Raw genomic sequence first — 22,730 nt, 5'->3', positions numbered from 1 at the left:
GGTTCCTGAGTTTTGGGCACTCCCTATGATGGTGCGTCTGAGGAAAGTGCCTCACTCACCTCACCCTAATCCCAGTCTTGGGCTAACGGCTCCTATTCTTAGTGTATTTCTGTCTGTTTCTCCTTGCAGCTCATGCAGTGTTGTTTTTTGAAAGTGGTTGCCATGTATTTGATGCAAAAGAATTCATAAACGTTATACTTTTGTTATGCATTGTGGCTTTCAGTGCTGCAGCGTCATTTGTCTTGTTTAATGCTTCTTGACCTGCATTCTACCTTGTCTCATATCAGAATCACAAACTGTAGGGGGAAACTTGAGATGCTAACAAGTCCTCAGTTTACCAGCGATGAAACTGAGGCCCAAAGACTTTGGAAGAAGTTGGAATAATTATGCCTATTAAGTTAAAAGTGTTGATTGCTTTACTTCTAAGTACTGACATAGCAACAGCCTCAGTATACTTCCATGTGGAAATGGTATCACTCTGAAGTTGTGTAAATCAAAATTACAGTGAATAGCCTCATTATGTGTAAGCACATGGGCCACAAACCCAACTGAGGTTTTAGGATGGGCAGACTCAAGTAAGCTCTGGGCTGAATGTGGTACCCGGTGAGGGAGCTGAAACTTGCACCGGTGTGAAGGATGTGAGCTGGAGGAAGGCCAATTCGCTGATTTGGACGATTCAGCCGACTCAACTAGTTAGAAATTTTGTCTTTAACAACAAGATCCTGGGCCTCATTTTTGAGCTCCTGGAAGTTGTATGAGAGAAGAAGGGAGTTGTTTCGCTGCACTTTACAGAGTCCAGTCTCTTATCTTTCCCTTTTGTACTTCTTACGGCAACCTTACAGCCTCTACATTAATTAGCCTGGCTTCATTCAAGCAGTTCCGCAGCATTTGAGACTGGCTTCTTACTTTTCTTCTAAGTGGTTCTCGTGTCTGTGTCTTGGAGCATTCAGGGAGGTAAATCTGAAGACGGGTGGAAATAAAATATGGCTCAGTTTTGGCCTTACCAGCCCCTTCCGAATGCATTCATGCTTCTCTCTGTACGCCTTGTTATGTGAATGGGAAAAAAAAGTGCATTTTGGTACATCAGGTTTTCTTCCCTTTGTCTCCTTCTGAGGTGCTCAGAGGCATCAATAACAGATCAGGAAAGCCCTGGCTGAACAAAACTTGGTATTTTCCTTTGATACCTTCCATTGGGAGGCTTCATACAATGCACTTTGTCAGCAAGCCCCTGCTTCAGGCAAACATTGAGAAAACTATTGACGAGGCTTCAATGGAAAGGATCTGATCTGCCCTAGAAACTGCCCTAGTTCTCTATCAGGGGAGCCACCAGCCCTAGAAGAGAAGGTTGCCCCACCCCCCAACAGTCTTTTTTTCTTTCTCCTTTTTAATCTCCTTTCTATTGTAAGAATTGTGGGAACTCTCTTTAAATGAAAATAACTCTCAAGCTGGGCTTTGTTTTCCAACATGGATAAATGCCTAGATATCTCATATCCACTCTGTAAAACTAGAGTCTCAACTTCAGATTATAACAAACTTACTTGGGACAAATGTTTGAGTTCAAGGTGAAATAAGCACTAGATGTTGCGAGTGAGGTTTTTTAAAGCCCCTAAACATTAAATACTTGTTCATCACCCTCCTGCTAGGGAGCCCTCTGCCCCCTCCTCACTGGACTCTGTGGGTCTGCTCGAAGCTGGCTCAGTACCGTATTTGCATTGATCTCCAATCTCTTGCCATCACCCTTTGCTTGATTTTAATTGATTTTAAGTACTTCTGAACTTCTGAAACATCAGTTACTTAAAAAACTATACTATGTTACTTTCTATTTTCAGTTGCAGCTTGTATTATAAAGCAAATCCTTAAGGTGGTGATATCAAGAGAAAAAAAATATCTATTTAGCTACCTTTTCCCAATCATTGTGATAAGCCCAACTGCATACAAGTGGATAAATATTCCGGAAGTGAGAGAGTATGAGCATTGCCCAGCGTGCTCGTTCACGGAGTCTGGCAGTTCTATTCCGGCAGGACCACTGGGGCCCAGCAGAAGCCTTGCTACTCTTCCCCGGGGCTCCCACAGGACATGGCTGCCCAGGCCAGGAGCCCGTACGGCCACTGTCTCCCCATCTATAAAAATGAAGGTCCTTTCTAGGTCCCAATTTCTGTAATTATCTGATCGGTTGTGTTTTGGGCTAATAATAAAATAGGCCCATTGAAAAATATTTGAAAACGATTATAAAAAGGTTTTAAAGCAAGAAGATACCCATGATCTCAGGAGCCAGAGCAAATCACTAGTGGCTTTTTAGAGTGTTTCTTCCAGTCTTTCTCCAATGCATGCATTTATTTTGCAGAATTGGATTCATGCGTATATGCGGTATTGTATCCTTTCTCCACTAACATTATCTCTTGAACATTTGTCCATGTCATTTAATAAAAATTGAAAAATATATGAAAATATGTATGACGACTGAAAATTATTATATCATGTGGATAATATTTTATTTAATGAATACCTTATTGTTACATGTTTAGTTGTTTTGCTGTGATAGATGATGCTTTAGCTAATGTCTTTGCACGTAAACCTTTGTGCACATCTTCTGTTATTTCCTTAGTATATAATCCTAGCAGGAGAATCACTGGGTCAAAGTGTATCCATGTTTTTAAGGCCCTTGATACATAATGCCAAACTACCCACTGGCAGTACGTACTAAGTGCCCATTTTCCTGAACCTACGCCAATATTGAATATTACCTTTGCCAATTTGATAGCTTAAAATGATATCTCATTTTAAATTTTGTTCATTTTATTGCTTATTCAGTTGAATGTTTTTCGTGTCTTCATCAGCCATTTAAATTCTTCTGCTAAAATTCTTCTGTGTTTTTCATTCGTCCTTCCATTAGGGTGTTTGGGTGTTTCTTAGTGATTTTTAAGAACTCTAAAATTCTATTATTATGAAGTATGAACTAAGTTACCCAAATATTTTAATTTTAATGAAGCTACAATAGCTGCTATCCTTTTATAATTAACCCTGTTTTCATTTCTCAACCTTTGTACCTGGAACAGAGCTGTCTATACAAGGGGCTACATAAATTCTTTTTTTTTTTTTTTTTTTTAAACATCTTTATTGGAGTATAATTGCTTTACAATGGTATGTTAGTTTCAGCTTCACAACAAAATGAATCAGTTATATATACACATATGTTCCCATATCTCTTCCCGCTTGCGTCTCCCTCCCTCCCACCCTCCCTATCCCACCCCTCCAGGCGGTCACAAAGCACCGAGCTGATCTCCCTGTGCTATGCGGCTGCTTCCCACTAGCTATCTACCTTACGTTTAGTAGTGTATATATGTCCATGCCTCTTTATCGCTTTGTCACCGTTTACCCTTCCCCCTCCCCATAGCCTCAAGTGCATTCTCTAGTAAGTCTGTGTCTTTATTCCTGTTTCACCCCTAGGTTTTTCATGACATTTTTTTTTCTTAAATTCCATATATATGTGTTAGCATACGGTATTTGTCTCTCTCTTTCTGACTTACTTCACTCTGTATGACAGACTCTAGGTCTATCCACCTCATTACAAATAGCTCAATTTCATCTCTTTTTATGGCTGAGTAATATTCCATTGTATATATGTGCCACATCTTCTTTATCCATTCATCCGATGATGGACACTTAGGTTGTTTCCATCTCTGGGCTATTGTAAATAGAGCTGCAATGAACATTTTGGTACATGACTCTTTTTGAATTATGGTTTTCTCAGGGTATATGCCCAGTAGTGGGATTGCTGGGTCATATGGTAGTTCTATTTGTAGCTTTTTAAGGAACCTCCATACTGTTCTCCACAGTGGCTGTATCAATTTACATTCCCACCAACAGTGTAAGAGGGTTCCCTTTTCTCCACACCCTCTCCAGCATTTGTTGTTTCTAGATTTTTTGATGATGGCCATTCTGACTGGTGTGAGATGATATCTCATTGTCGTTTTGATTTGCATTTCTCTAATGATTAGTGATGTTGAGCATTCTTTCATGTGTTTGTTGGCACTATGTATATCTTCTTTGGAGAAATGTCTATTTAGGTCTTCTGCCCATTTTTGGATTGGGTTGTTTGTTTTTTTGTTATTAAGCTGCATGAGCTGCTTGTAAATTTTGGAGATTAATCCTTTGTCAGTTGCTTCATTTGCAAATATTTTCTCCCATTCTGAGGGTTGTCTTTTTGTCTTCTTTATGGTTTCCTTTGCTGTGCAAAAGCTTTTAAGTTTCATTAGGTCCCATTTGTTTACTTTTGTTTTTATTTCCATTTCTCTAGGAGGTGGGTCAAAAAGGACCTTGCTGTGATTTATGTCATAGAGTGTTCTGCCTATGTTTTCCTCTAAGAGTTTGATAGTTTCTGGCCTTACATTTAGGTCTTTAATCCATTTTGAGCTTATTTTTGTGTATGGTGTTAGGGAGTGATCTAATCTCATACTTTTACATGTAGCTGTCCAGTTTTCCCAGCACCACTTATTGAATAGGCTGTCCTTTGTCCACTGTACATTTCTGCCTCCTTTGTCAAAGATAAGGTGACCATATGTGCGTGGGTTTATCTCTGGGCTTTCTATCCTGTTCCATTGCTATCCTTCTCAGACTCTTCCAAAATATAGCAGAGGGAGGAACACTCCCAAACTCATTCTACGAGGCCACCATCACCCTGATACCAAAACCAGACAAGGATGTCACAAAGAAAGAAAACTACAGGCCAATATCACTGATGAACATAGATGCAAAGATCCTCAACAAAATACTAGCAAACAGAATCCAACAGCACATTAAACGGATCATACACCATGATCAAGTGGGGTTTATTCCAGGAATGCAAGGATTCTTCAATATACGCAAATCAATCAACGTGATACACCATATTAACAAATTGAAGGAGAAAAACCATATGATCATCTCAATAGATGCAGAGAAAGCTTTTGACAAAATTCAACACCCATTTATGATAAAAACCCTGCAGAAAGTAGGCATAGAGGGAACTTTCCTCAACATAATAAAGGCCATATATGACAAGCCCACAGCAAACATCATCCTCAATGGTGAAAAACTGAAAGCATTTCCACTAAGATCAGGAACAAGACAAGGTTGCCCACTCTCACCACTCTTATTCAACATAGTTTTGGAAGTTTTAGCCACAGCAATCAGAGAAGAAAAGGAAATAAAAGGAATCCAAATCGGAAAAGAAGAAGTAAAGCTGTCACTGTTTGCAGATGACATGATCCTATACATAGAGAACCCTAAAGATGCTACCAGAAAACTACTAGAGCTAATCAATGAATTTGGTAAAGTGGCAGGATACAAAATTAATGCACAGAAATCTCTGGCATTCCTATATACTAATGATGAAAAATCTGAAAGTGAAATCAAGAAAACACTCCCATTTACTATTGCAACAAAAAGAATAAAATACCTAGGAATAAACCTACCTAAGGAGACAAAAGACCTGTATGCAGAAAATTATAAGACACTGATGAAAGAAATTAAAGATGATACAAATAGATGGAGAGATATACCATGTTTTTGGATTGGAAGAATCAACATTGTGAAAATGACTCTACTACCCAAAGCAATCTACAGATTCAATGCAATCCCTATGAAACTACCACTGGCATATTTCACAGAACTAGAACAAAAAATTTCACAATTTGTATGGAAACACAAAAGACCCCGAATAGCCAAAGCAATCTTGAGAACGAAAAATGGAGCTGGAGGAATCAGGCTTCCTGACTTCAGACTATACTACAAAGCTACAGTAATCAAGACAGTATGGTACTGGCACAAAAACAGAAATATAAATTCTTTTTAATGAGAGAATGATTCATTATCTAATATGTTGTTGATGTACAATGTTGGTTAGTAAAGCTAAAATGAGAATTTTTAGTCTGTTAGGAGTTCTCCTAAGGAACTTATTCTTTTATAATGGATTGTCCCAGAAAAGAAAGGTGGAAGAGAAAAATAAACTATATTCATATATATGACCTCAGGCTAGCAGAACATCAGAGAGAACAAATTTTACAAATCAAAACAAAAGTAGAGCTCAGAATTTTTTCCAATTAAACAATATTTTATGAATGTAAAATGTTAACAGAATGATATAAGAAAGACTTTTACCGAATAGGGTTTTATCGTTTTTTCCCTGATCATTTTTTTAAAGAAGTCAAACATCACAGAATAGTTGAAGCCACCGGTATTCCCTTCTTCTATATCATTCCTCTTCTTCTCCAGAGGTAGCTATTCTTGCCTAATATTCTGAATATGATACTTTTTTATTTGAGCACATGCTTTATACTTTTATGACACAGGCATGTATCTGTAAGCATATGAAAGATTGTTTTACATTTTTAACCCTTTTGTAAATGGATCATACTGTAAGTTTCCTATTGCAGCATTTCTTTTCTCATTCAATATTATGTTTTGGGGATACAAACATTTTATTTATTTATTTTATTGGAGTATAGTTGCCTTACAATGTTGTGTTAGTTTCTGCTATACAGCAAAGTGAATCAGCCACACGTATACATATATCCCCTCTTCCTTGGATTTCCTTCCCATTTAAGTCCCCAGAGAGCACTGAGTAGAGTTCCCTGTGCTATACAGTCTATTCTCATTAGTTATCTGTTTTATACATAAGACTGCGTATATGTCAATCCCAATCTCCCAATCCATCCCACTCCCCCTTTCCCCTTGGTATCCATACATTTGTTCTCTATGTCTGTGTCTCTATTTCTGCTTTGCAAATAAGTTCACCTATATCATTTTTCTAGATTCCACATATATACGTTAATATACAGTATTTGTTTTTCTCTTTCTGTCTTACTTTACTCTGTATGACAGACTCTAGGTCCATCCACCTCACTACAAATAACTCAATTTCATTCCTTTTTATGGCTGAGTAATATTCCATTATAGATATGTACCACATCTTCTTTATCCATTCCTCTGTTGATAGACATTTAGGTTGCTTCCATGTCCTGGCTATTGTAAATAGTGCTGCAAATGAACTTGGGGATACATGTATCTTTTTGAATTATGGTTTTCTCAGCGTATATGCCCAGGAGTGGAATTGCTGGATCATATGGTAGTTCTATTTTTAGTTTTTTGAGGAACCTCCATACTGTTCTCCATCGTGGCTGTATCAAACATTTTAACACTATTCTATCATATGGAAATTTCACAGCTTATTTATCCACTCTCCCATTGGTGGTCATTCCGGTATTTTGCGCTTGCAAATGTTGCTTCAACGAATGTTGTTGGTTGTGTCCACTTGTGAGTTTCTCCAGGGTAGCAGTGGAATTGCTGAGTCATAGGTAGGTGCATCTCCTTCTTTTCTAGAAACTGGAAAATTATTTTTCATGTTTTTAAGGTATTATATAAATGCTTGAGTCTTCCCCATGGACATTTACATAAATAGCACCGGTAAATATTTTTTGAGTACTTGCCGTGGGCCAGGAAATGTTCTAAGGGTTTTTATGTGATTCAACACATGCAATCCTCACCTCATGTTTACGCTTCACTGGTACAAAGACATCAGCTATTAGCTGACAGGAAACCTCTGAAGAAGGGAGCAACCTTACCTAGAGTATTACTGTCTGCAGATTGGGAAGAAGAAACAGAATCGTTGCTTAATTTGTTCAAGGTCCACGGATCAGTGACTGATTGCAGGCTAAATCCCAGGCTGTGGATGCATCGTGCTGGCCATGCTGTCTCTGTTCAGTGTCTCTCTCTCTCCACCTGTGTGGAAAGGTATAAAGCTATATCTTCATGTGCTTTCAGTTTCTTTTAGTCTAGGGTAGACAGCTCTCAATAGAAAGGTCAAATAATTTTTTTAGGAGTAGTAATGGATATAATCATGTAAATTTTAATTGCAGCACTTTAATCCCCATTCTGAGTGCCAAATTTCAGGATTAATATGTTACATCTGATGGTAACATGGTACTTGGTCTTCTGACCAGATTCTTTGCCCAAGGCCCCTCATTTACTAATGAGTAATCGCTGCAATTTTCAGAGAAAATGCCACTGGTAAAATCATGTTTGAATATTCATCAAATATGACGTGAGCCCAGTTAGAAGAGATGTTAGCGTCCTTCGCCTACAAATAAGGGCATGGAATTAAATCTCCCTACGCTATAATTTTCCTAGGGTTATTGCTTCCATCAGTGTTTGGAACAGCTGATGATGAAACTATTCGTGGCCTTAGAGCTCAGTTGATAGGACCGTGTCATGAGTCAGGCTTACAGAATGGCTGGCTGAAGCCTGCCTTCCATTTGCCTGTTACTGTTCAAGCCCGTTTTGGAAAGAGAAGGCAGCGGTGGAAGACGCAGCAGGGGTGCGTTTCTCTTTGTACACACATCATAGACACACAGCGCTGACAAACTAATTATAGCTTTAGGTTGAGCGTTTCCACCTTCTGCATTTTGTTTGCAAACAGCCCATTATCTCCATCGTGTGTGCTGGAAAAACACAAGACGAAGTGGGTTCATCGGTTATGTTTCTGGTTAAGTCCAGCTGCCCACTTACCACCCCTCTTTTGGTTTCGTTGTTTTCAGATTGGGTTTCTAACTCCTCTTCCATCCCTACCCAGCTATTTTTTTGAATCTTTCTAAGCTGCCTTCAGAGCAGTGGTTGGAGTTCCAGGTTTATGTTATCTTACTTGTGTTCAGCCTTATCTACTTTGGAATATACCGAGAGTCCACAAAGCCACATGCCTTATACCTTCCTTAAGAGGGCAGTGACACCTACTCCACTGCGTGCATGGCAGATCCTGTATATGCGAGGCGCTGTCATTCCCAGGAGGATGGGGTGAATACAGAAGTGAATGTGACCTTGCCATAAAGGACCTCAGGACTGACTGAGTCGATAAAAGAATGACTGGGTACTTTGGGGTCACCTGAACTGTAAGAGAACTAAAGAAAGCAGCAAAGCCCAAAAGAGATGTGAGAGGGAGATAAAACCCAATCCTGCAGATCTGGGGCTGCGTTCCCGTGCTCTGTTACAGCACATAAAAGGATGAAAACCTCTGAAATCTGGATTTGTGATCCAGGTTGCAGCGTCGTGGAAAATCTACGATTCAGGGTCTCTCCCCCTCCTGCTAATTCTTTTTTCTGCCTGTGACCTATGGTAGAATGAGGAAGATAAGGAATGCCCTAGAATTAATTCTCTCCAGAGTTATCTTCAGAGTTTTCTTAAAGCAGCTGGACAGAAATCATATAACTTAAAATATTTACCACTTAGCTCTTTGCAGAAAGAGTGGAAAGAAAAAGCCTTCAGAGAATTCCAGTGTAGGAAAGCTCTTGAAAAGTCATTTGGTAAAGGAAAGTTGTGAGGAAAAGGTCTATATTTTGTAAAAGAAAGGCAGAAAGTATATTTTGTAAAAGAAATGGACAGCCTGCCTTTTCTTCCAGCGGCAGGGGCCATGGCTGCATGGCGTGCGTGTGGGAGCATACGCACAGCTCTCAAATGATGCCACCCATTCAGAGTTAGTTTGGCCATAATGGCCCAAGTCCATTCAACAGACTTTTCTTGAAAACTTCTACACTCAGAGCAGAAGATACAAGGATGGAGAAGGTGGAAGCAGGCCCCTGCTTCCGAGAAGAGGGGGAGGCAGACATGCAAACAAATCTTGCAGACAAAGCGACCGACGTCAAATATCCCAGAAGAGCCCTTGCAGAGAGGAGCAAGGTTGATGGGAACCCAAGGAAAGCAGCTTGCTCTGCCTGGGAGAGCTGAAGACCCAACCCTGCAGTTCTAGGGTCTAGTTCCTTTCATTCTCATTAAAGAATCTGAATGGAAACCAAGAGCCTGTCCATTCACTGAGGACACGAAGCGTCCAATAGCCGTCTTCCCTGTCATGGCTAAGCAGACATTCAGGAAAATGTATTCTCACCTCAATTTTCAGGCAACGTTTGGGGACCCGTTAGAAGCCTGGATTGCTGAGGGGTGATGTGCTAAAATCTGGACTGACTCTTCGCTTCTGCTTTCTCAGAGTCAGCTCAGTTTTCGCCATCTTATAACCAATCAGATTGGCTAATAATGTGTTCTGCAAGGCTAGCGCTCCGTCGACAATGGTCAGTGGTAATTTGTTGAGAGAAGCTCGCTGAGGAGGAAAGAAATTAATACCCATCTTTCATTCCCATTACCTCGAGCTGCTTGAGCCTTGACTAGAGCTGATGGGAGCCTCCCGGGGACACTGCCCAGTGGTCCTCAGGGAAGCAGAGGGCTCCACGTTCCATCTTCCACTTGCATCCGTGGTCTCGATCATGTTGGCCACGGGAGTGGTGCTCCAAGTGGAGCTCTTTCCAGACAAGGATGAGGTATTAGTGGAGATGGAATGCAGATATTCATATGATTGCACTATTGCCTCAGGAATTCGATTTTAGGTGTCTTGAAGACAGGAGATTTTAACTGGTAGTGGTGGAAGAATTTTGCAGAACTCCACGGAATCTACCATATTCCTCAGGAAAACCATTGAGAATGGAGTTACATCAAAATCTGAGCAAATGGAATGGCTTCAAGACATACTGAAAGAATGCTCTTACACAGACATGCTTATGCTTTTCCCTAGATAATATATATATTTTTAAGTTAATCTCCAAAATGTTTTAAAGTCAAGTTTTGTGGTAACTTCTTAAAGCATATAGACTAGGCATATTTTTCATTATGAAGTATTTCAGCCAGTACATCAAAGCCAGCAATGGACTCCTGCTTTGAAGGGCCGAGAGGAGGTGATGGTCATGGCAGTGGACCTTTGGTAGCGTCTTCACTGTGTATTCACCGTGTACCCACAGTGTCAGTGATAAGATCCGATGTTTACTGGGTGGCTTTCAAGTGTCAGTCTCTCTTCTAAGAAGCGTTTTACAGACATCATCTTCCTCTGTGCTCACAGAATCCACGTGGGGAAGCTGAGGCACAGCATGTAACGTTAGTGGCCCCAAGTCCTTTAGGGCTGGGATTTGAACTCCAGTGGACATACTTTAGGGGCTGCCCACTCAACCTTTACCCAGTGCCTCCTGTGAAGGAATCAATGTGAATAAACTAATGAGTCACATCTACTGAGACAGGCTCTGGGGGACATAGAGAGACAACTCTTGCCCAACGCTTATGACCAGGATGGGGAGATAAGGCTTGATACCAAACACACATAAAGGGAACAGAATGGATAACTGGACAGCAAGTGATATGAGATGGGTCACATGACGCTGAGGAAACTCCCTCTGTCCTCCACCCATTCTCCCCAGTGGTGCCCTTTTCAGAAGGACCCAGAGCATTTGGGTGCTAGTGTAGGTCAGTAAGAGCCATATCAGTTCCTATTTATTCCTTGCACTCAACCCGTTACATACATGACCATATCCAGTCCTCATGCCAATCTCATGAGATAGGGATTATTATTCCCATTTTATAGAACAAACAACTGAGGCTTACTTTCCAGATCTCACAGCTCAGTAGCGGTAAATAGCTCAGGATCCATGCAATGGTGTGGCAGACCACAAAAGCCTTCAGAGTCCCATGATATCTTGTGTGTCCCATGTATATATCCTTCAGTACTGGGGTGGGTTTTATTTCTTCCTAGCTGGAATGGGCAGCTGGGGGCTAGAGTGCTCAGTAAGGTAACAGAAGCAAAGTCATTGAGCTGAAGGTATTTGCACCATCAGGAAGTTCACAGACTTCCTGGGACTGTGCAGTCAGTGGTTACAGAAATTACTTGAGATCGGCCTGTTCTGGGACCTGGGAGTCCAGCACATTCTCCACTCATGTGGTGCAGCTACCATTGGCCCACCTCTGGGGACCAACAGCCTGTCTGGATCGTGATTAAAGAGGAGGAGGCAGACCCAGGACGGTGTCATGTATTCTGAGTGTAGTGTGACTCTGTTACAGGAAACTGGGGATGGGGGTGGGTGTAGGATTCCACCGTGTACACACACCTCAGAGACAAATCCATCTTACTCATTTCCTACCTGGGGATATTGTGCTGTGAGGTCTGTCGCCTAAGGCTTCCCCGTAATGATTTTTTTAAATGATTCATTCCTCAATTAGTGATGTTTTATTGCTGAACCACAGAGCTTTCAAAATCATTACCTCCCCCTCCTCAGGAAAACGTGACCTGAGGTCCTCCTCTGACTGCACTTAATCACGCCGTCCCCACCCTTTGTAGTCTTTCCTCAAACTTGTGCCAGTTCCTGTCTCTCTGGCGCAAGTCGGATGAAAGGAGCATAAGTCAGCAGCAGGAAATAAACACCAAGAGCTAAGTGCACATTCAGAAAAGTGTGCTGGTCTCTGGTCCCAAACATGCCACGGTTGATCTGTCGGAGACAGCTCTGGGTTGTCTTTAAAGCGGTGACGGGGGTGGCTGCATGCCTCAGGAGATGGTGGGCCACACAGAGGCAAGTAGGTCCAGTCCCCCCACCTGTGAGTGCACGTGTGTGCAGGGGTGTGCAGGCACGTGCCCAGCCCAGGGTTCTTCTTTTGTGGTGCCAGTATCGAGAAGACAAACACCCAAAGTTGTGTCCCAGAGAGGACACCAATATCAAATTTAACAAATTACATCCAAAGCAGTTCACTGGTCAAGGGGGCCAGGCGCGCAGAGGGCAGTGCCATGGTGCAGAGCACGAGGATGGGACTGGCTGACAGATGGGAGCCCAGCCCAGGTGCACGGGGCTGCTGGCCACCCAGGCACCAGGCCCACAGGTTACCTGCAGGACCGCATCTCTCCTTCCAGCATCCTATGGGCTGCGGGCTGTTCTTGTCTTAGTTTCACAGGTGAGACCTAAGGAAACTGCCTGTGAAGCTGTTACCTCTTAGCCTAGACTCATACTCAGATGAGAGGGGAAAGCAGCATTGATGCTCCAGCAGGGGCACCCACGCCTAGTGCTTGGGGTCCATATAAAGGCACTGGGGGTAGAGAGATTGCATCAACCAAAGGATGGGAAGGAACCACAGAGCAACCATCTTTGGGTTTTCTGCCCAGTTACCTGGAGACTTGATTTTTAGTTTTTTCTAGGTTCAATTTCCTTCAAATTTGTACAGATTCCTTTAATATATAAATATTCATAACCCCTTAGGGTCATCAACCACTTAAACATTCTTGGGGTCCTGGGCAAAATGTTGCATATGTTTTCGGGGAGTTTTGCACTCCTTTCAGCCCATCTCTGGACCTCTCAGGGTGAGAGTTCTTTTTTTTTTTTTTTTTTTTGCGGTACGCAGGCCTCTCACTGCAGTGTCCTCTCCCGTTGCGGAGCACAGGCTCCGGACGCGCAGGCTCAGCGGCCATAGCTCACGGGCCCAGCTGCTCCGCGGCATGTGGGATCCTCCCAGACCGGGGCACGAACCCGTGTCCCCTGCATCGGCAGGTGGACTTGCAACCACTGCGCCACCAGGGAAGCCCAGGGTGAGAGTTCTTTTTTGTTTGTTTGTTTGTTTTGTGATATGCGGGCCTCTCACTGTTGTGGCTTCTCCCGTTGCGGAGCACAGGCTCCGGACGCGCAGGCTCAGCGGCCATAGCTCACGGGCCCAGCTGCTCCGCGGCATGTGGGATCTTCCCGGACCGGGGCACGAACCCTTGTCCCCTGCATCGGCAGGCGGACTCTCAACCACTGCGCCACCAGGGAAGCCCGGGTGAGAGTTCTTGATGGAGATTGATGGGAATAGCTTTTTCCTAGATGGAAAACCTTGGGCATGTGCACTGCCTGAAGCCTGTAACAGCTGAATGAACAAATGGCCAACACATGGGTACACAGGTCAAATGAGCAATAAGCAGGCGCTTCTTTTCTTGTTTCTACATAACAAAAGAATAAGTCAGCCCGTTAGAAGGAAGGATCAGGTGAATAGACTGCAACCCTACATTATTTCAAGGGAGCGTTTAAGGTGACGGCTATTTAAAGGAAAATTGTGGCTGGGATTTACAAGTAAATGAAATCAACCGTAGGAAGGAAGGGAAAGATATTAAACCGAAAACATTTTTCCTCTACTTGGTTTACTGAATGAAAGGCAAATGTGTAGGCAGACAGTTGTGAGGATCTTGACTTAAATACTTGATTGCCTTTTCTCATAAAGGCTTTAAAAATTCTCCGGTTCCTTAAATTATTGGCGTTCACTTAAAGAAGAAGGCTTGGGCTTCCCTGATGGCGTAGTGGTTGAGAGTCCGGGTTCGTGCTCCGGTCCGGGAGAATCCCACATGCCGCGGAGCGGCTGGGCCCGTGAGCCGTGGCCGCTGAGCCTGCGCGTCCGGAGCCTGTGCTCCGCAACGGGAGAGGCCGCAGCAGTGAGAGGCCCAACTACTGCAAAAAAAAAAAAAAAAAGGCTTACCTAACCCTTTAGTTTTTAGCTTTAGTTTTGCATTCATTTAGATAATAAAGTCACTTGGGGTCTTGGGGCCAACAATGGACCACTCTGCTTAAAATGGTAAAAATGACTGGTTTTTAAAATTTTTTTATTTTATATTGGAGTATCGCGGATTAACCATGTTGTGTTAGTTTCAGGTGTACAGCAAAGTGATTCAGTTATACATATACGTGTGTCTATTCTTTTTCAAATTCTTTTCCCATTTAGGTTATTACAGAATATTGAGCTGAGTTCCCTATGCTATACAGCAAATCCTCGTTGGTTATCTATTTTAAATACAGCAGTGTGTACATGTCAATCACAAACTCCCAAGCTATCCCTCCCCCCATCCTTTCCCCCTGGTAACCATAAGTTCATTCTCTAAGTCTGAGTCTGTTTCTGTTTTAAAATGACTGTTTTTGTTCAAAAGATGTAAGACTGGAAGTTATGAAGCTTTGAAACTAGGACAGTTGTAATTATCTGAGGATTCTCCTAGACACTAATATTTTGAGCATTCCATAATAAAATAAATTCTCCTAAATATGAAATATTTACACCACCTGATGGGTGGTATAAAAGAATGAAGGAAAAAGTAGAGATCAAGGTGATGCAAGCTATACAGCAAAGAAAATCATCAACAAAATGAAAAGGCAACCTACTGAATGGGAAAAATACTTGCAAGTCATATCTCTAATAAGAGGTACATGAGGAGCTCATACAAGTCAATAGCAAAAGAACCCAAACAATCTACTAAAAAATGGGCAGAAGATCTGAATAAACATTTTTCCAAAGAAGACATACAGATGGCCAACAGGTACATGAAAAAGATGCTCAACATCACTAATTATCAGAGAAATGCAAATCAAAACTACAATGAGGTATCACCTCACACCTGTCAGAAGGGCTATTACCAAAAAGACAAAAACTAACAAGTATTGGCAAGGATGTGGAGAAAAAGGACCCCTTGTGCACTGTTAGTGGGAATGTACATTGGTGCAGCCACCATGGAAAGCAGTATGGAGGTTCCTCCAAAAATTAAAAATAGAACTGCCATATGATCTAGAAGTTCCACTCCTGGATATTTATCCAAAGAAAGTGAAAACACTAACTCAAAAAGATATCTGCACCCCCATGTTCACTGCAGCATTATGTACAGTAGCCAAGATATGGAAACAATCTAAATGTTCATGAATGGATGAATGGCTAAAGAAGATGTGGTGTATATATACAGTGGAATATTATTCAGCCACAAAAAAGAAGGAAATCTTGCCATTTGCAACTGGAGTGGACCTTAAGGGCATTATGCAAGTGAAATTAGTCAGATAAGTGAGACAAATATTGTATGATCTCACTTGTATGTGGAATCTTAAAAACAAAAGCAAAAACTCATAGATGCAGAGAACACATTGGTGGTTGCCAGAGCTGGGGGTGGGGCGTAGCCCAAATAGGTGAAGGGGGTCAAAAGGTAAAACAAATCACAGGGATCTAATGGAGAGCATGGTGACTATAGTTATAATACTGTATTGCATATTTGAAAGTTGCTAAGAGAATAAAGTTTAAAAGTTCTCACCACAAGAAAAAAATGTATGTATGGCGATGGATGTTACTAGACTTATTGCAGTGATCATTTTGCAATATATTCAAATACTGAATCACTGTTTACATCTGAAACTACTATAATATTACATATCAATTATACCTCAATTTAAAAATGTTCAAAGGATGACGCAAGCTACTTATTCTGTTTTTAGTTTAATCATTAGGATGATGCTTCATGGAGTTTTGTGTAGGTGGTAATGCCTGTTGTGTGTCATTTCTTTAAAATACTGGGTTTTGGTTGCTGTGAGAGTTTGAGATAAAAATCTGGTTCCTTGAGAAAAGGGTTTTCCTTTCTTACTGGAGCACTTCTGTATTTGGTGCTGGAGTATTTGCAAACAAAATGAGGCCTTTGTTTCCCAGCTCTTTCTCCATCTTCTGGCTCTGAGATGGAAACCACTGGATCTGAATTCCTAAGAGGTACCACCAGGCTGATATTTTAATCAGTCTGGCCTAAAACTGATTAGCAATGGCTCTCATGCCCGTGGCCCCTGCCTTTAATAATGGCTTACATCATGTGTTGGAGCCAGGTACCTCTGTGAAATGTAAGTGAGAACCAGGTAGAACAACACTCCTGAAGTGTTTGTCCTTTGACCTGTCGAGTCACCTATACCTTTGAACTTCCCCAGGAGGAGGGGTGGGCATTGGGGATGGGTAGCACCAACCTAGAATTCTTTAAATTCCTTTCTAATGATTTGGAATTATCAGAAACTTCCATGCCAGCTTCACTTCTGCCTTTCACCCTTCGCCATCCCGCCATCATGAGGACATTTTTATCCTCCACAAAGGATCTGCCCTGGGGAGTTAACATGAACCACCTTTCCTTGGTTACTGATAGACAACCCAGCAGAGGTGGTCCTTGGTCTGAGAAGGCGAGGGAGGGAGAGTATCTGTGTCCTTCGGTCCCCTTACCAAGACCTCACTTCTGCAGACCCCCTTCCCTGTGCTCTCCTCACAAAAGAGGTAATTACCTTCATCCAGGCTCTTTTTATAGAGCAGGTGGCAACCCATCGGGGTAGTAGTGTTTCATTCTCCTGAGAGTGGAACTTCATTGCAAAATGTCCCAGTAGTCATATGCCATTTGTATGAAAACCCGAAGAGGTTAAGGAACAAAAAGGTAAGGAAGCTTTTGCTGAAAAGAAGGGAGCTGTTTGCCAAAAGAGGGAACTCGGGTTTAGAAAGTTACTGTTTGACATTCTTATATCTTAAAGAGACCGGGGGCGGGGGGGTGGGGACCCCTTGTTATTGAGTTGAGTGACATTTCTCTGTATTATAAAGTTGTAAATTCTGGGGGTAGAACTGCCGATAAAGCTCAGTTATACACTATGGTTTGGTTTGGTTTTTTGCCAGCTGTGCTTTTGTTTGTTTGTTTGTTTTGTTTTGTTTTGTTTTGTTTTGCCGCGGGCCTCTCACTGTTGTGGCCTCTCCCGTTGCGGAGCACAGGCTCCGGACGCGCAGGCTCAGCGGCCATGGCTCACGGGCCCAGCCGCTCCGCGGCACGTGGGATCTTCCCGGACCGGGGCACAAACCCGCGTCCCATGCATCAGCAGGCGGATTCTCAACCACTGCGCCACCAGGGAAGCCCCCAGCTGTGTTTTTTTTTAACAGTTTGCCTTGGACAGTTAAATTAAGGGTTATTGCAGGGGAAATACTTCTTATTGCTTTAGCAAGTGAAACTACTTGCTAGTTTTTTTAATATGCATATATACTTAAAATATGTATATTTTAATATATACATACATCATATGTATGTAGTGTGTGTATGTGTGTGTGTGTGTGTGTGTGTGTGTATGGTTTTGTTTTGTCTTTTAACATCAGCTGGGGTAGAAAGAGAAGGGTATCTTTGCTGTAAGCCTTTCCCCAACTGGGTCGTAAAGAAGAATCTCTGGCTCCCTCCTGCTCTCACCAGCATGGCCCCCTAGTTTAACACCAACACCAGGTTTCAGGGTAGAAAGATCACACACACACACACACACTACACCCATATTGTGGCACACAGAGAAGCAGTGGTCCCCGGGGGAGAGGGGTAGAAGGGGATGGCCTGCCTAGACTTGAAAATGCCTTTTCTCTCATCTCAATTATAATCAAGCTATTAACTTGGCTTTAATGTGGAGATTTTGTGGTTCAATTTTCTTCGATGGTATCCATTAAAAAGGGGGGACTGATGGGTAACAGAATTGATTGGCATAGTCTTCCGGTATTTTGTGTGTATTATTAATACTTAGTGTGTATTATTAATACTTAATATGTATTATTAACATTCCATACCTGTAGCAAAAACTATCATGGCTTAATCAGAGTTATCCTTTACTCCAGAATTAAACCATGTTTTTAGTGGTTGCCTGAATTCCAGGTGGGACTAGGCACAGCTAAGAGTATCTAGTAGCACCTTCAGGTGACTTTTGTATCGACCAAGCCTTTTAAAAACTGGCACACAGACCTGTAAAAACTTATACTTCTCTTTATCCTTGTTTGATTGGCATTGTCACCATGCATGTTTATTTTAGTGAAATGGACAATCTACAGCCCTATTGCAACACATCCAAAACCCAGTTGACATAAACAATTAATTGAAACTTTTTTTTTTACTGTCTACCTGCAATGTGTATAGTACTGTGCTTCACCCTGTGAGGGGGAGATAATCTAGTCCCTGCTTTTTAGGAATTCAAGATCTCATTGAAAAGAATAAAATGTGCACAATTAACTAGATGCAAAAGGTAGTCTGTGGATACATGCCAAATGAATAGTACCAGAAGGGAATTCTATAGGCGTTCAAAGGAAGTGGAGGCCCCAGTGGATTAGAGTTGGGGGAGAGTCTTCAGGGGTTTGGAACCAAGAGGGTTCAGATGAGCTAGAGGGGCTAGAGGGCGTTTCCCACCACACACTCTGATAGTTCAGGATTTGGGTTGCTAAGCCCAGGGGACTATGGTGGGAAGGCGGGTCACCCAGGCTTAGATCTTGTAGGCAGGGGGAGCTTCCTGAAGGATTTTAAATACTGAAAACCTGGCAGTCCTAATGGGTTAGGCAGAAGGCAGATGAACCAGGCTATTGCAGTAGTCAAGACTGGGGTAACTGAGAATTTGGTTCAGGAAGACGTGAAAAGAAAGCAATGGATTCAAGTTATGGGGGAAGAATTGGTAAGGGTTGGCCAAAGAGTTCATGTTTAGAGAAGCACTGTGGTCTGAAGCATAGTGCCGCTTTGATTCCGCAGTCTCCGTCCCCAGTCTCCTGAGGGACAAGATGCAGCTAATTCCCCTGCTTGGTAATTTCCTGCCAATTAGTGCATAATTTGAAATCTTATCTATGTAACTTTCAGATGCTCATTTCCCTCTATATTCCCCAGCGCAATTTCATATGCGGTCTCTAGCTCTCTCTTTCTTTCTCTCTCTCGCATAGATATATAATATATATTTGATTTGATAACTGGCTCAAGAATTTCGAGATACATTGTGTTCCTGTTTAGCTGGAAGCATTTTCAAGAGAGCTGAAGCCCATTCTTATAGTGTCTTCTAAATTTATCGTTTATATTCTCAAGTAGGACAATAAAAGTGATTACTAAAGTTGAGCCTGTCATTCAGCCTTTGATAGTTATTTTTTAACTCTTGCTGGCCAAAAGGCACCTATGAAGATACAGAAGTCATTAGTGTGTTGACAAACACCATTACAGTGTTTTCAATATCTATTCACATAACAAAAAATTTTGTTTTACTGCATTGAAATATGTTATCTCTATTAATAAAAGTGCATCCTCATTAGTGAATTCTTGTCATACAAAGCTCTGTATCTCTTAGGGCTACGTGTAGGCATTTTCTGCTAAATATATGATATTCATATTCATGAATTAATTAGTTCTATCAACAGACGTTTATTGAGCCTTGCCTGGCATGGTTCTAGGTGACTGAGTACAATGGGACAGTAAAAATAAGCTTCCTGCTCTCATAGATCTTACATTCTGATCAGGGGAGACAGACAATAAATAAACCAGAAAATATCTGACAGTCAAAAAGCTATGATGAAATAAGCCAGGAAAAAATCTAGAAGGAGAGCATTCCAGACACATCTCTACTCTTATAAGATGTACATAAAAGCACATGAGCCTTGCACATGGGAGGTATTATTGATGCATTTATTGAATGAATAAATGAATGGATGAGTGCATTTATTTTCCTGCTCATAAAACTTTCACCAGTAGACTGTTGGCGCTTAGTACTTTATTGTGCTAATAAAAGTGATCTTACCTTACGTAGTATTTTCCTTCCAAAGAGACTTCATGGAGAAGCGAGCGGCTGCCTTAGTTGGCCCTCTGTCTCTGGGCTCACTACACCCTCTTGCCCTCAGATAATTAAAACAAGTCAACTCCTCCTTACCTTTCGAGGCTATAATTTCTTCAGGGAACCTTCCCGATCTCTATGGACCTATATTGAAATTAGAGTTTATGTGCCTATCTCATTCTCTAAACCAGGCTCCTCCAGTGTGGACACAGAAAGTTATTTTCCTAATGCAACCAAGAAGTAGATGCAGGGGAACGATTTCCTTTTGAGACGAAAGTCACCGAGCCTGGCCATTTACCTCTGCGTATGTAGAACTGTGGTGTTCCCTTAGGTCTCTGCTTCCTGCCCTCATGCAAATTACCCTTTATTTAGGGAAAATAAATAAAGCATAAACAATAAGAGAACATTTGCAAACCAAGATGGTAAAGAATTGTGGAGAAATGCAGAGGGGATGACAGTAAGAGAATCAGCTGAATGAGTGGATGTCTCTCACCATGGTCTCCTTGACCTGCTCAATAGAGACCATTGGACCAAAGTAGGCCAATATCCAGTCTCTATCCTCCTCTAGTCTTTACTATTAGAGGCAAAGACATTGTTTTGAAAGACCAGTATGCAATGGTTTTATGATGTATCTTTTATATGATAGCTCTTATTGTTTTCAATATTTTAATTGATGTCTTCGATTTGCCTGAGAGCTTTAAATATTTTATGATCTTGAAATGGCATGTGAAGGCATCAGGGCTTCTAATTGATGCCTGCCGTTTTCATTTGAGTGAGGTGGTGCTGTTACTGGAGTGGTGGTCATCTGGGTGGGTGTGCCCTGTCACTGGAGGAGATGGAAGAGCTTTTTAAAATCTGCACTATAAGCACTTACTCTTGCACTCTCTTTCTTTAATTACATAATTAATCCGTCCTTGATGAGAGGGGTGGAAACAAAGGGGGAAAGAAAGTAAGGCAAAAAGAAAACAAGTTAAATATTCATAATCCCAGCAGCTACTATTTTTTTTTTTTTTTGGCTGCGTTGGGTCTTCGTTGCTGTGTGCGGGCTTTCTCTAGTTGTGGCAAGTGGGGGCTACTCTGCGGTGTGCTGGCTTCTCATTGTGGTGGCTTCTCTCGTTGCAGAGCACGGGTTCTGGGCACAAAACCTTCAGTAGTTGCATCACACGAGCTCAGTAGTTGTGGCACACGGGCCCTAGAGCACGCGGGCTTCACTAGTTGTGGCACATGGGCTCAGTAGTTGTGGCTTGCGGGCTCTGGAGCGCGGGCTCTGGAGCACAGGCTCAGTAGTTGTGGCACACGGGCTTAGTTGCTCCGTGGCATGTGGGAACTTCCCGGACCAGGGCTTGAACCCGTGTCCCCCACATTGGCAGGCAGATTCTTAACCACTGCACCACCGGGGAAGTCCCACCAGCAGCTACTATTAATATCTCAGTGTAAAGCTCTAAATACTTTGAAAAAAATATTTCCTTTTAAAATTTTACCACAGAGAAAATTACAATACCAATTTTCTCACTAACAGAGAACTTCCAGGCCAATAAATAGTTTTCAGACTATGTTCCAAGGAGTGGCAGGGGCCGCCCAGTTCAAGATAACAGGGACCCTGTAAAGGGCCAGGGGGCCCATCTGGTTTTCCCTCCTCAGGGCAACTCTACTCTTACTGAAATATATTGTGTAAAAAACAATTATTTTTGGTAACAGGGTTTCATTGCTCATATAAATAGCACCTTGTAAAAAAGTCACATTTCCATTGAGTAGAGTACTATGTGCCCATCCAAAGTTAAAAACTCTGATAAACACCTCTGTCCATATGCCCTCCCTCCCTGGATGTTGGGCTTTTGATTGGCCCTGGAGCAGCCATCTGCTGTGCCCTGCAGAGACCGTGGCCACCTCTGCCTGTTGGACTGAGCTGTGCAGACAGTTGACCTGCTGGCTGGGAGCCGGCTCAGACCTGTTCATGTTTATCAGGGGCACCATTGCTGGCCCCAGTTCAGCTGAGGAAGAGTTGGTTGACTAACAAGTGAGTAGGCGGAACTGCACGGTGCCAGTTGCAGAGAAGGCAGTAGGGGCACCACGAGGTATCCTGGGGTGGGCCTAGGCTGGGGGTCAGAAGGTCACTGGTTGGATGGCAGTAATAATCGCAAGAAGAATGGGAGAAATGTTTACAAATCAAGTATCTGATAAGGGTCTAGTATCTGGACTATAAAAAGAACTCTTACAACGCAACAACAAAAACACAAACAACCCAGTTTTTAAAAGGGCAAAGGGTTTGAATAAACATTTCTCCAAAGATATACGAATGGTCAAAAGCATATGAAAACACGCTCAGCATTGTTAGTCGTTAGGGAACTGCAAACCCAAACCACAATGAGATACTATTTCACACCTACCACTAGGATAGCTATAATAAAAAAGACATGGTGTTTTTGCGGTGGTTTGAGTGTTGGCAAGGATGTGGAGAAATTAGAGCCTTAGACATTGCTGGTGGGAATGTAAAATGATGCAGCCACTGTGGAAAGCAGTCTG

At 42.2% G+C, this 22,730-nt stretch overlaps 1 protein-coding gene across 1 annotated transcript in view; it reads left to right on the top strand.

Moving 5' to 3' along the window:
* Positions 1 to 22,730, top strand: part of KIF26B (kinesin family member 26B) — a 506,655-nt gene that overhangs the window by 268,899 nt on the left and 215,026 nt on the right. The gene's annotated exons all lie outside the window — the stretch shown is intronic.

The sequence above is a fragment of the Tursiops truncatus genome, chromosome 1 (assembly GCF_011762595.2).
Source record: "Tursiops truncatus isolate mTurTru1 chromosome 1, mTurTru1.mat.Y, whole genome shotgun sequence".
In the NCBI taxonomy this organism is placed as follows: Eukaryota; Metazoa; Chordata; class Mammalia; order Artiodactyla; family Delphinidae; genus Tursiops; species Tursiops truncatus.
This window is presented reverse-complemented; position numbering and strand designations above follow the sequence as displayed.